This window comes from Hemibagrus wyckioides, linkage group LG28 (assembly GCF_019097595.1).
Source record: "Hemibagrus wyckioides isolate EC202008001 linkage group LG28, SWU_Hwy_1.0, whole genome shotgun sequence".
NCBI classification, from domain to species: domain Eukaryota; kingdom Metazoa; phylum Chordata; class Actinopteri; order Siluriformes; family Bagridae; genus Hemibagrus; species Hemibagrus wyckioides.
The window spans coordinates 12,459,937-12,474,523 of record NC_080737.1 but is presented as its reverse complement, the minus strand read 5'-3'; positions in this window follow the sequence as shown (position 1 = coordinate 12,474,523).

Here is a 14,587-nt window from a genome sequence, read left to right as displayed (position 1 = left end):
CTTAATGCATCAGCATTCATATCATGCAAATGTGATTCAACTGAGATTTTGATGGATCTTTTTCTGTTCTACGGGCCAGTTTATTTAACTAGCCCTACTACTGTGCCCATAGTTTTAATATTAAAATGATATTCTGGCAAAGAAGCCTTTAAAGTAGTGAAATGAACACAGATGTTCAGTATAAACACAAACAAACGAACAGCTGCCTCGATTGTAGGTAAACACTTTAAAATGAAAGCATTTTCTATAAAAACAAAGTGAAACTGTATTTCATCATCATTAATTCAGGCATGCTATAAGTTTTATATTTAAATTCTATTCAATAACATTATCTGTATCTGTATTCAAATTTATACCTTAAGAATAATAATCCGAATTGTTTTTTTCAACATGTATATATATATATATATATATATATATATATATGAATGCATGAATAAATGCATCACACAACAAGCTCGTGTTCACATTAATGCAAGAGGTCTTTTTTTTGCCCTGCATGCTTCATATCTGCTCACATGCATGAAATTAAAAACCTCCTACTCGTGTCCTATGGGATCCCAGGACCAGTGCACACCTCTTTAAAAAACGAATAGTCTTTCATATTCTCATATTCGTATCTGTATTATCTGTGTATAACATGTTGTCTCTCCCACCCAGTTTAACCCCAGGCGATGCTCTTGTGTGTAAAGTCGCTGACCTGTTATATAAAAAGAAACAAACATTAAAGCTGCTTATGAATTGTTTTCATTTGTTTTTCAAGTTGCTTGAAGTAGGACTCGAATGCAACTCAACCATTTGTCAGAAACACAGCAGTGTTAAAGGCAGCCTGAAAGTACTAATTCTCACTTGTGAAATAAACAATGTAGCTACAGAACTACCTCCATGTGTGAGGTAAACACACAAACAACAACACACACACACACACGATCAAGCCTTTTCCCAACTGCCAGGAACACAACATCTCCCACCGGCTTCTAAAAGCGAACATCTCTCTGTTGATTAACAGTTAGACAATGTACAGAAACATTCGCACGTGCAAAGTCTAGATCTACCCGATTGACTGACAGCCCTTTTCACAGCACCTTAAATAGCTACATATCATTCAACTCCTTCACAAGGCTTCAGAAACACACAATTTATAGCAATTATAGAAGGCGTTGATTCGCTTTCTGTAACAGCAGCTCAGACTGTAGTTCTGCCTGCAAGGCAAACCACAGGTTTATGTTAATATACAAAAACACACATGGCCATCACTTCTACATCATCATCACACAAAGGGCTTTAGAAGGTGAACGCTGCACATTCATGTATAGAGATTTATTTAGCACTTATAAAAGATTGTAACAGTCTGAGGTAAAGCTATAACGTTTCCCTTGGTTTCTCTGTAACATGTCAATCTGGATTGTTTTTCTGTTATTGTTTGCAGCTGTTATAATGTAAAGTGATAACAGGAATTTGTTTCACGAGATTAAACATACTTTAAATGGATGAACAGAATGTTTTAGTAATAGTAAGTATTGTTATTTAATAAATACAAAAATGAATCACATGTAATAAATAAATGTGAAAGAAAAACGCTTCGGGGTGTGCTGTTCAAAGAAACTTTACATCTTTTACTAGATGTATTCAAGATGTATGTCTTAGAATAGTTTTATTCTGTATATGACAATCCTGCACATGCTGCAGCAACTCAAACTTTTCTATAGTGAGCCTAGCGTGAAAATATCTGTATTTACTTCTACTCTGCCTATAAACACATTACTTTTACATTTAATTGTACATATCTCATGAGACATATCAGAGCTCTATACCTGGGTTGGATTTTGGCTCACTAGTATACTGTGGTAAAAAAATATCTTCAAAATAGATAGATAGATAGATAGATAGATAGATAGATAGATAGATAGATAGATAGATAGATAGATAGATAGATAGATAGATAGATAGATAGATAGATAGATAGATAGATAGATAGACAGACAGACAAAGAAATAAATACATAAATAAATACTTTCTCTACACATCAGCACATCCTGCTTAAATAAATGGCTTGTTAGCTAGAATCCAAGGTCAACATCCAAGAAAACAAAATCAACAATTTTACAAGAAATCTACTGCTTTTGGTAGTAATAATTTCAGTAAAAAAAAAAAAAGCTCTGTAGGACGTCTCCAGTTTCCTTATGTAGTTATGGATGAGGTGAAAAGTGTAATGAATACAGTCACTCAACAGCCTGAAAACAGACTACCTTTTTTCCCTCTGATGCACTTACTACTATTTTTGGCCACATTTCAGGACTCTTAATTCAGTTTGAATACTACACACGCTTGGCCCGTTCAGCATTCATGTTCGAAAACTGAACACTAAGGCAAGCAGAAGCTTCAGCTTTTCTTCCCGCCATTTCTAAAAAGCCTCGAGCTGAAATTAGACCCGTTCATAAAGATCTTTTCGGCATGACATAATTGAGCATCCGACTGTGTGTCTCCCATTTATTTCTGGTAGAATACAGCTCAATATATCTGTGGTGTGTTTTATAACAAATGTTTTAAGATAACATGTGCTTTTATGTTATGTGGGGACAAAGCTATAAGACTTTAGTCCCTATTAAAAAAAGAATACATTGGTTTTCTCTATTTCATTTTTGATTCTCGTCCCTAACTGAACAACTTATGTAGAGTGCAGGTAAAAATTCTACACACCCTGAGGTAACTGGAAAGGAAACTGAGGTAGATCATGTCAGATTTAACACTGTAATATAATATAACCGAAAAGAAAAAAAGAAATATTTCAGCAAATTAAATAAACACATGGCAAATTCATAATTAAACGCTCAATTCAAACTCATGCTCAAGCAATTACCATACTGCCATCAATGATGTCATACACCAAATAAAGATAAGCTGTTTCTGTAGGATCTTATGGATTTCTTAAACAGCTGAAGCCATGGAGGTGTACCAAAAAATGTCCAAAATTGTGAGTTTGAATCCCAGGAACACCAAGCTGCTACTGCTGGGCCCTTGAGCAAGGCCCTTAACCCTAAATTGGTCAGTTGTATAAAATGAGATAAATTGTAAGTCACTTTGGATAAGGGCATCTGCCAAATGCCAGAAATGTAAATGTAAAAGTAGCTGGAACCATGTACCTTAGAACACAGTGAAGGCCATTATCAACAAACAGGGCTCCCTGGTGACATATCCATATAACTGGATGGCTTATAACTAGGATGTCTAAATAAAATGAACAAAAGGACATGATTAAAACTAACATTAAAGAAGGTGCAAGGAAAATTTGACAAGTACTGGTCACTCCCTGTGAGAACAGTCTCTCATATTCTTCCCAATCATCTCAAACCATGTGTTATGGCCTAGTGAGACCATGGTAGAATTTTGAATTCATGGGCATAATTCTAAAAGATCCATTTGGTGCTATGCCCACGGTGAAACCTGTTGGTGGTAGCATCATGTTATGGGGCTGCTTTTCTAGTCAAGATAGAGGTGCCAAGCTATTTTGGCACAAAGCCTGTGATACAGCTGGAGATGACGATCTTAAATCCTGTCAAAAACCCGTTGAATGACTTGATGAGGGCTTCAAGAGGAGAGGAGATCCCCTTATAATTTGATAGATCTGGCGCAAGGTGCTTTAACAAAGTATAGTTAACATTTCTATTTGTTGCTTACTTGAAGGTTGTTGGTGGCTATGACATATTTAAGGTGGGGAAAAGCCTGTAATTTTCAAAGGAGTGGGTAGACTTTTTATATCCACTGTACATGACACAAATAGTGTAGCTGTTTTACTAGTAATGTTTATAATTCGCCTGAGAAGCATTTTGTTTCTTGAGAAACAAGTAACAAACAAATCAATGTCATTTTTACAATCTAGTCCATTAAAGTCAAGTGAATGATTAACACAAGGTCTTTTTCCCCTCTTACATCACACTCAATGGACGCCACTGAACCGATTTTGTTTTGTTCTTGGTTTACAAAGGTAATGAACGTTTGCTAGTATCTAATATAATTTCTTAAAAACTTTAATATGCATTTTTATGAACTAAAGTTCAGGACCTGTTGAGCTTTATCTCTCTTTATCTCTTCTTCATTCACTGCTACAGTACTCTGGCTTTTTATTAAATTTTTAAGCCTGAATGTGTTAGTAATTGTGTGTTAGAAACACCTAACACAACACATACAATTAATGCAAAATACAACCTCAAAGATTCATTCACACTTTGAAAATGGTGAGGAGAAATTTGATGAATTATTTATGCTTTATTAATAGATATAAAATATATACAAATAAAATAATTTAAAATAGCCATAATTTTCTCAAGATTATTATTTTAACATTTTATAAAATAATTTTATTTTTTAAGTAGAAATCTGTAGAAATCTATTTTTGTGATTAAAATACCAAATTGTAACCATTCAATTTACCCCTTTTGTGTTAACTAATACATACCGGTTAACTAACCGGTACATACATGTTAACTAACCATGTCAATACATACAGGTTGTCAGTACATTCCTTAACTCATCATTAGTTCTTTTTTGACTAAGTACTAAGTATTAATTCAGGTATAAGTGTGTGATTATTCACGAACTGTTATTTTAATGTGTTAGAGAACAAAATATTCACTTGAAAATGATTCGTCTTATTTAGAGCCATGAAGTTTTCACATGAAAAGGTTAAACTTACTGCAATACATTTTTTTATCTGCAACTTTGGAATGTTTTGATCAGGACCTTTATATAATGTAGTTATAGTATAGCATAGCATATCTTATAGATGATCAAAGCAGTCTCTCTCTTTTCTGTTCAATATGCAACTGTCATTGGGTAAAATACATAAATGGTGATGTTTAGCCATGTATAATACATGGATCCTGTGTTATTGCCTGGGTTGAGTTTTGCCAAATCAGTACATGAGCGTCACTGAAAATGGAAGCAGGAGTTTTAATTTGTTCTGACGTTGACTGTTCTCTGTTTCCGCAGTGAGTGAAGGATCTTTTCTTCCTCCTTCATTGTTTAAAATATAATAAAATAGTAAAGCAGTAACCGAAGTAAAGTCTGGTTAAAAGTGGGCTTGCAAATGTTGTCCCAGCACCATTTATTAATCCCTTAATTGTTTGACAATTTCTTACGCCTTCAGATATTCAACACACCAGAGCTGTACACAGACTCCTGGGAATATTCAGCTGATCCTACAGAAACTTAATACTGCTTCTCATATTCCCAGAATTCCTACCAGTCACTACACTTGACTCAGCACCTGTGATTTTACACCCTGTTCATGTCTATCCAGCTTCTACGGTTTTACATTTTACAGACGCTGATCCAAGATCAGAGCTGATGCCAGCCATCCCACTTTTCCTTTCCACAGTAATCTCTCTTCTTGAACTCTTTTTGGAAACGGTGTACCGTTACAATAACAGCCGGAGGAGAAATGCCTCATTTTAGAGTCATGCCAAAACCTCTCTCTGTGACAAACGGCTTTCCCTTTTGAGGAACAGAACACCGCTGCTGTGTGTGTGTTCTGTTTGCACTGTGATTACTAAGTGTTTTATATGGTGGTTATGTGCCTAAAACCTTTATCTTGTTTTTTCACCATCTTTTTTCTCCCTCTCTCTCTCTCTCTCTCTCTCTCTCTGTCTGTTTTTTGCCTTCATGTTATTTTTCTTTCCAGCACTTTACTTGCTATTTCTGTTCCAATTTCTGTCCCAAACAATATGCCACAGTTTGACTGCATGCAACTGAGTAGTGGAAGCAGGTGTGCAGTGTGCGGTGTGCACTTCAGTGTTTGCTTAAAAGCCTCAGAGATTACATATCAAGAAAAACCGAAAGAGTGTGTGTGCTGCACAAAAAGGGGACTTAATCGCAATATTTTTGCAAGTGTGTTTATGTGACCCGGGCCATGAATTCTGGTACAATTTAAGCTCTCATCAAAACTGCTGAAAGAATTTCAGGATGAAGTTGAAGGATATTAGAAGTCACATGGATTCCATGACCTACTGTACCAGATATGAACCTTAATTTTAAGCAGAAAACATGAGACAAAAAAGAATAGATAGATAGATAGATAGATAGATAGATAGATAGATAGATAGATAGATAGATAGATAGATAGATAGATAGACACACACACACATAGATACATACATGGGTAGTGGGGGAGTGGTAGTACAAAGTGTGACAGACAGACAGACAGACAGACAGACAGACAGACAGACAGACAGACAGATAGATAGATAGATAGATAGATAGATAGATAGATAGATAGATAGATAGATAGATAGATAGATAGATAGATAGATAGATACACACATAGATACATACATGGGTAGTGGGGAAGTGGTAGTACAAAGTGTGACAGACAGACAGACAGACAGACAGACAGACAGACAGATAGACAGACAGATAGATAGATAGATAGATAGATAGATAGATAGATAGATAGATAGATAGATAGATAGATAGATAGATAGATAGATAGATAGATACACACATAGATACATACATGGGTAGTGGGGGAGTGGTAGTACAAAGTGTGACAGACAGACAGACAGACAGACAGATAGATAGATAGATAGATAGATAGATAGATAGATAGATAGATAGATAGATAGATAGATAGATAGATAGATAGATACACACATAGATACACACATAGATACATACATGGGTAGTGGGGGAGTGGTAGTACAAAGTGTGACAGACAGACAGACAGACAGACAGACAGACAGACAGACAGATAGATAGATAGATAGATAGATAGATAGATAGATAGATAGATACACACATAGATACATACATGGGTAGTGGGGGAGTGGTAGTACAAAGTGTGACAGACAGACAGACAGACAGACAGACAGACAGACAGACAGACAGACAGACAGACAGACAGACAGATAGATAGATAGATAGATAGATAGATAGATAGATAGATAGATAGATAGATAGATAGATAGATAGATAGATAGATAGAAAACAACAAGACCCCAGCACTTATTGAATGAATAGATGAATAAATGGATGAGATACAAAACCCTAAAGCTAACGCTTTCATATGTACAATAAGGTCAGACCACAGGTTACTGTTAAAACGTATTCAATTTTCAGTCATTAAGATTATCAGTGAAGCAAATTAGCATAAAATGTTACCTAGCAATACACAGCAAGACATTAACAGACACATTACCTAATGCTCTGTGTTGTCACTAGAACCATAAATCAGTGTGATTTTTCAACCCACTGGAGCACTTAAAAAAGATTTCCAATGGTTCAATTAATCGAAGCGGTTCACTCAAGCAGCACAGCCCCTGTTTAAATCTGTCCACTTGGACATCTTGCATACAACACACATTCTTCGACATGCACTGGGGTCATGCGGCTGGCCTGTGAACCCTGACCTTTCAGCAGACTCTTTACTTTCAGCAAATGCGATACCGCAGGACGCTGTTGCTCACACTGTTGTGTATGTTTAACAAACCATTAAAAACCACGGATAGAAGGTATGGAGTACGGTAGATTAATGCTATCTGTCTGCTGATTGAAGATTGTACAGTAGAGGCTATAAGTTTACATTCACCATTGCATTTTTGTTTAGTCCTGCCCTAAATAAGCTATTTCATTATCTGCACCGCTTATCCGATCTATACTCGGGTCACGGGGAGCCTGTGCCTATCTCAGGCGTCATCGGGCATCAAGGCAGGATACACAATGGACGGAGTGCCAACCCATCACAGGGCACACACACACACTCATTCAGTCACGCAATCACACACTACGGGCAATTTAGAGACTCCAATCAGCCTAGAAGCATGTCTTTGGACTGTGGGAGGAAACCGGAGCACCCAGAGGAAACCCACCAAGCATGGGGAGAACTCCACAAATACAGTGAGCGGGAGCGAGACTCGAACCCAGGATGCTGGAGGTGTGAGGCGATAAGCTAATTCACATAACAGATTTTTACATATAGTCCACAAGACACAATAAAAACTGAATTCACACAAAGTTCCAAAGTTTACACACACATGATTATTAATACTGTGTTGTTACCTCCATGATCAATGACTGATTTTATGTTTTGTGTTAATGGTTCATGAGTCCCCCAAACTGCTCACTTCAGAGAAATCCCTCGGGTCCTGTACATTCTTTAGATATCCGACATCTATGCTACCGCTCAAAAGTTTGGGATCACTCAAAAAATTGTATTGTTTTAGAAATAATGATTTTGATGGAAATGATGAATGTTTTCTTCAAACTTTTGCAGCAATTACATATTGGGCATTCTAGCGGTCAATTTTTTCAAGATAATCTGATGAGATTTCACCCCATGCTTCCTGGAGTATCTCCCACAAGATGGATTGGTTGATGGAGTCTTCCTCCGTAGCTGAATCAAGCTGAAATGTGCAAGTGATCCCAAACTTTTGAGCGGTAGTGTACATATTTTAAATCATTCCTACAGCAGCTACATGATTTTGAGATCCATGAGGGACTCCTGAGGGACTCCTACTCCTACAACTATTACAAAATATTCACTGATGCTCAAGAAGGCAACATGATACAATTAAGAGCCGGAGGTGTGTACAATTTTAAACAGAGTGACATAAATTGTTATTATTTTGTTTCAAATGTATTGTGGACTATATATAAACATATGTAAATAAGGGCAGAGCTAAAAACAACAAAAAAAATGACCTTTTTTATAATCCCTTATTTTTGCATTAACATTTTGCAGATTCTGCAAACCATATGAACTTATAACTTATATAACTTAGAACTTTATATGACTTCAGCTCTAGACTCCGTAATGAGAAGCTACAATTATGTAAAAATGTATGTTCAGTCACAGCATATTATGTTATACAGTAGGCCTATTCTTCACTGCAGTATTGCATCACTCAAGCTCAGCTCTTTCCTGGATTTGCGACGATGTATTAGTTTTAAATTAACATTTAAATGCGATACACACTTAAAACTAGGTGAAGATTAAATGTTAATGAATTTGGTCATATGCATGAAAATTTCATCACTCCACGACATGCAATATATGTTTCATCCATCCCTCCTGAAAAGCATGAAATGCTTGGTGTATTGGTGTCAGAGTATCTGTGCATGAATATGTAAAATGTGTCGATAAAGAATAACTGATTAAAATATTTGAGCTTTGTTTTGTGCATCAGCTAATAGATATTTACATTACAAATCAGAAACTGTAGTTAGTGTCAGATTCATTTAATTACATGGGATTTGTGTTCAATCACTAGAACACCCTCTCCTAAATATCACTGCATAATATAAATTCCACTGGATGCGGCCATGGTGTAATGTCATGTCACTCATGAACCATTCGGCTCTTTGAGTCGACTCTCTAACGTGGATGTAGAGGGCATGTATTTGTTATTTTTTTTTGTATATGCTGGCAATACTTTCATGCCATAATTGTGTAATTGATTTAAAATGCTTGAACTGCTGAGCTGTTCATTAGCATGACTGGTGAGGCGTGTGTAACTCTCAGTTGTGTGGATGATGCAGCATGACAAGAAGGATCCACTGCTGCTCCATGAATATGCACTGTATGTAGTCAAGCGTGTTTGTTATCAGGAGAAATGCAAACTAAGCTCAGACAATGAAAGCACAGTAACATTAATGCAGGGATGTTCAATGTATTTGTCACTGCACATTTTTGTGCTTTGCTGATGGTTCTATTGATTGATGAATCAAGCTGATTTACTTTTTTAAATGGATTTTATGAAATGCAATGTAATTTGCTAATTAGAAGGCACAATATTGCATACTTTGTCTATTTAGAAGAAGGAATGGCAATGAATCGTTTGAAGGCAATGAATGGTTGAACTGAATCAAATGATTCAATTTATGGTAAATAGCCAGAATCTCTGGAAAATCACTACAGCGGTGACTCTGGAATAATGGACAGGTGTAAAAATCTCTGAGGGTAATCGCTGCCATATCTATCATACATTCATGAAAGAGAAGATAAAATCCAACGGTTTTAAAGCAAGCCTTTTGTGGCACTCAGAAATGGCACATGCATGCTTGCAACACTATTTACTTTACCTTACTAAATATAAAAGCTGAACAAGAGAGGGACTGAGCGTGAGAGAAATATAAACATCACTGATGGTGCCATGGGGGCTATCGCAGTTACACACCTGCCTTGCCTGTGTGTACGCATGTGTGCTTATGCTTGTGTGTGTGTGAATGTTTTAACAATCACTGCAGATTGTGATTATTTTTTCATAAGCATGCATCTGGCTATGAGTAGCTAAACATAGCCATAAGACAAATTGAAAAGAGAAAAAAAAACTGGAGACAGAAATATTGGTACTTCATGAGCAGAATCTTTCCAGTTCGATCTTCATTTTCCACCTGACAGTCGCACTGGTGCAACATCCATCACTCTTACCTTCTTCCTGTTTTATTCAATCTTTAGGCTCAGGCTGTACCTTTCCTTCTCTGCAGATTTGTTCGTCACAGCTGCAGCCGGCCTGATGGTGTTAGAGGAACAGAGCATGCTGGGAAAGCGGCAGCAGGAGATAGACAGATTTGTAGGATCCGGATGGCAGAATATCACAAAAGAGGCAGAAGTGGAGAAAGAGTAATGGGTGGAACTAGAGACTCTGGAGCTTTAGCTAAGTCATCAGTAAATGAGTAAATGAGCATCCTGCATAGGAATGAATAGGGAACTTCAGGCTGTTATTTCCAGGCTCATCTTCCTTCTCTTTTTTTTGTCAGTTTCTATGAAGATGATTTGCACTCCAATAGCACCACGTTTGTGGTTTTTCAAAAGCAAGTAATTTTTTTTATTTAAAGAATATAAAAACTGCATTAAAGATTAGTTCACTCAGGACCAGCGGAAAGATTTTCGCTTCAAAGCCTGTCTATGACCTAAAAATTATACACAGACGGAAATCCTATCCTCAGGTGTCGTATCAAATAGTTCAGTGTGGTCTAAGAAGGCGATATCAGTGCTCCAGCATCCGAGAAAGTAATTGACACATCATTCAGTAAAGCTCTCTCCCATTCGCCAAGGCATGCTAATGGCCAGGTTTGAGTTACAGTCCTTATCTTTGGGCTGCTGGAGTGCTAACAGAGTCGATTCTCTGATTTCTATAAACTCACAATGGCCTTTACATGATCCGGTATTCCGACCAGGGGGACTGTACAGCCAGGGGGAAAGCCCTGAATGATTCAGGGGTCCTGAGTGAGATAAACTTTCTTAAAGAAAAAGTCAACCCTGAATGACCTGTCTATTAATCTTTATATGTGGTCTTCAGTGACGTCCAAGACACCTGTACGGTTAGGGGTTCAATTTCCATCTCCACTCGCTGTGTGGACTTTGCAAATTCTCCCGGTGCTTCAGAGCTTCCTCTGGGTTCTCTGATTTCCTCCCCAAGTCCAACCACCTGCATTGTAGGCTGACTGGCATCTCTAAATTGTCCAATATGTTTGTGAGTGTGTGTAACTGTGCCTTTTGATGCTCCATCCAGGGTGTCCTCAGGTTTGCTAGGATATGCTAGCAAAACCTGTCTAGGATAAACAATACAAGAAATAGATGTTGGTCTATTTTCACTTTGGCTAATTGTTTCCTACTTTACCCACAATGCTATACCTGCTGTGTGCTTGGATACAAACCTCAACACCATCACACTCATTATATTGTAGCTCACTAACTATCCGAGCTAAGGCTCTTCTGTCACTTAGCTCACCCTTTGTCGTATAGATGCACTCCAATGTTTTCTTTCTCCACTACATCTATGTTGGAATTCTCATTAATATGACTTCTGGCAGTGCTGGAAAACTTGTGACAACAGCTAACAGTGTAACAATGACCATTATGTTAGAGAATTTTTCTTTTCCTGTTAATACCATTGTAACTGCTCTAGCAATATCCCTAGTGACATCAGCACTGCACACACCCTCTAAAACAACAAAAATACACCAAAATGCAAAAATATAACATTGATGTGTTTCCAATACATCACACTGCTGTTTTGGTGTTAGCTGATGGACCAAGCACACGGTTCTTAGCATTAACTTTGACAGCTGTCTGGCTTTTTCTTAGTCCCGGATGTTTGTTATTGAGATACACTATATTGCCAAAAGTATTCGCTCACCCATCCAAATAATCAGAATCAGGTGTTCCAATCACTTCCATGGCCACAGGTGTATAAAATCAAGCACCTAGGCATGCAGACTGCAGTCGTGAAATCCAGTCGTGAAATTTCCTCGCTCCTAAATATTCCACAGTCAACTGTCAGCTGTATTATAAGAACGTGGAAGTGTTTGGGAACGACAGCAACTCAGCCACGAAGTGGTAGGCCACGTAAACTGACAGAGCAGGGTCAGCGGATGCTGAGGCGCATAGTGCGAAGAGGTCGCCAACTTTCTGCAGAGTCAATCGCTACAGACCTCCAAACTTCATGTGGCCTTCAGATTAGCTCAAGAACAGTGCGCAGAGAGCTTCATGGAATGGGTTTCCATGGCCGAGCAGCTGCATCCAAGCCATACATCACCAAGTGCAATGCAAAGCGTCGGATGCAGTGGTGTAAAGCACACCGCCACTGGACTCTAGAGCAGTGGAGACGCGTTCTCTGGAGTGACGAATCGCGCTTCTCCATCTGGCAATCTGATGGACGAGTCTGGGTTTGGCAGTTGCCAGGAGAACGGTACTTGTCTGACTGCATTGTGCCAAGTGTAAAGTTTGGTGGAGGGGGGATTATGGTGTGGGGTTGTTTTACAGGAGCTGGGCTTGGCCCCTTAGTTCCAGTGAAAGGAACTCTGAATGCTTCAGCATACCAAGACATTTTGGACAATTCCATGCTCCCAACTTTGTGGGAACAGTTTGGAGCTGGCCCCTTCCTCTTCCAACATGACTGTGCACCAGTGCACAAAGCAAGGTCCATAAAGACATGGATGACAGAGTCTGGTGTGGATGAACTTGACTGGCCTGCACAGAGTCCTGACCTCAACCCAATAGAACACCTTTAGGATGAATTAGAGTGGGGACTGCAAGCCAGACCTTCTCCTCCAGCATCAGTGCCTGATCTCACGAATGTGCTTCTAGAGGAATGGTCAAAAATTCCCATAAACACACTCCTAAACCTTGTGGACAGCCTTCCCAGAAGAGCTGAAGCTGTTATAGCTGCAAAGGGTGGACCGACGTCATATTGAACCCTATGGATTAGGAATGAGATGTCACTTAAGTTCATATGCGAGTCAAGGCAGGTGAGCGAATACTTTTGGCAATATAGTGTATTTCCATTTACATATCGATATCTGGAAAACAGAGATACACTGCTGTGATTGTCTGAATGATCCCATTGTCACATTTTCCTGTGTAACTATCTGCAGCAGGAAGTCAGCTAGCCGTTAACATGGACCAGGACTACTAGAGATTATTTATTTCAAATAGAGTCCTATGCTTTCATGAGGGTCTTTGCTAGGCTCTGAGGTTGTATAGTGACGGGGTCAGATACTTTTCTCTTAATGCTAATTTGAAAACTTTTTATACCTCCCTGAGAGCAAATCACAATGCAAACATCTGCAGGAACAACTTGGCTCATAATCAACGACATACTTACTGTAAAAAACACTATTCAGTCACTCACTGTAAAACTTTCTCAGCACTATTTTCCTACAATTTCCGGCAATTGAAATAAAACATTTTCAGGAAACTGGGTAAAGTCATAAAGAATTTCTGATGTATAGAGACTAAACATTCATTTCCTATGATGAATAAAATATTTCTTTAATGCTACATGTATGTAGGGTCTCAGATGCCATGAAAAAAGGGCATTAATTGTGAAGACACAGTTCTTCTGACTGATCACCTTTATCCTATAATGAAACATTTCTCTCCTAATCCTCTATCCCCATGGCACTGAGGCTCACTGAACAGTCTGAGTAATATGAAAATAATGCAAATTATATGCTTTGGTATCAAAAAAGCAAAAACTGAGCTCAACCTCACTGAACATCTACAGAACATTTTGGACCAACGTGTTCTCCACCACCATAAGAAAACCTTTCAGTGTAATATCATTTATTCTTCTAGTACACTCCACGAGGCTTGTAGAATTTATGCAGAGACACATTCTTAACACGTTACTAACTCAATTTAGGTTGGGTTTTTCCTTTAATTTGTCACCTGTCCGAACACCTTTTCTGAAGTGGAGCATGAATTGCATCCCTTGTGCTAATTTGATTTTTCTGGAAGGAAATGTTTATGTTATATATATATATATATATATATATATATATATATATATATATATATATAGCTCTGGGTTGTGTTTTTAGCACCACACACAATCCGAAGGCGTTTGGCAACCCATATGCTAACAAATATTTCCTATTTTGGTAATAATCCACAGCCTTAAGGGAAATATTTCTGTCATTACTGACCAACAGGCCTGAAATGTCAGACATGGAAATGTGGTAGCTACTCTGTGGTATGAAGAGGGCTACTGTTCTTAATAATAGCTCAGAGCCAAAAATGAAAATTTGGCAAATAAAAAAATAAGGCATTAGGGATGGTTCATTAAACAGAATTTGAACAGTGAAGGCC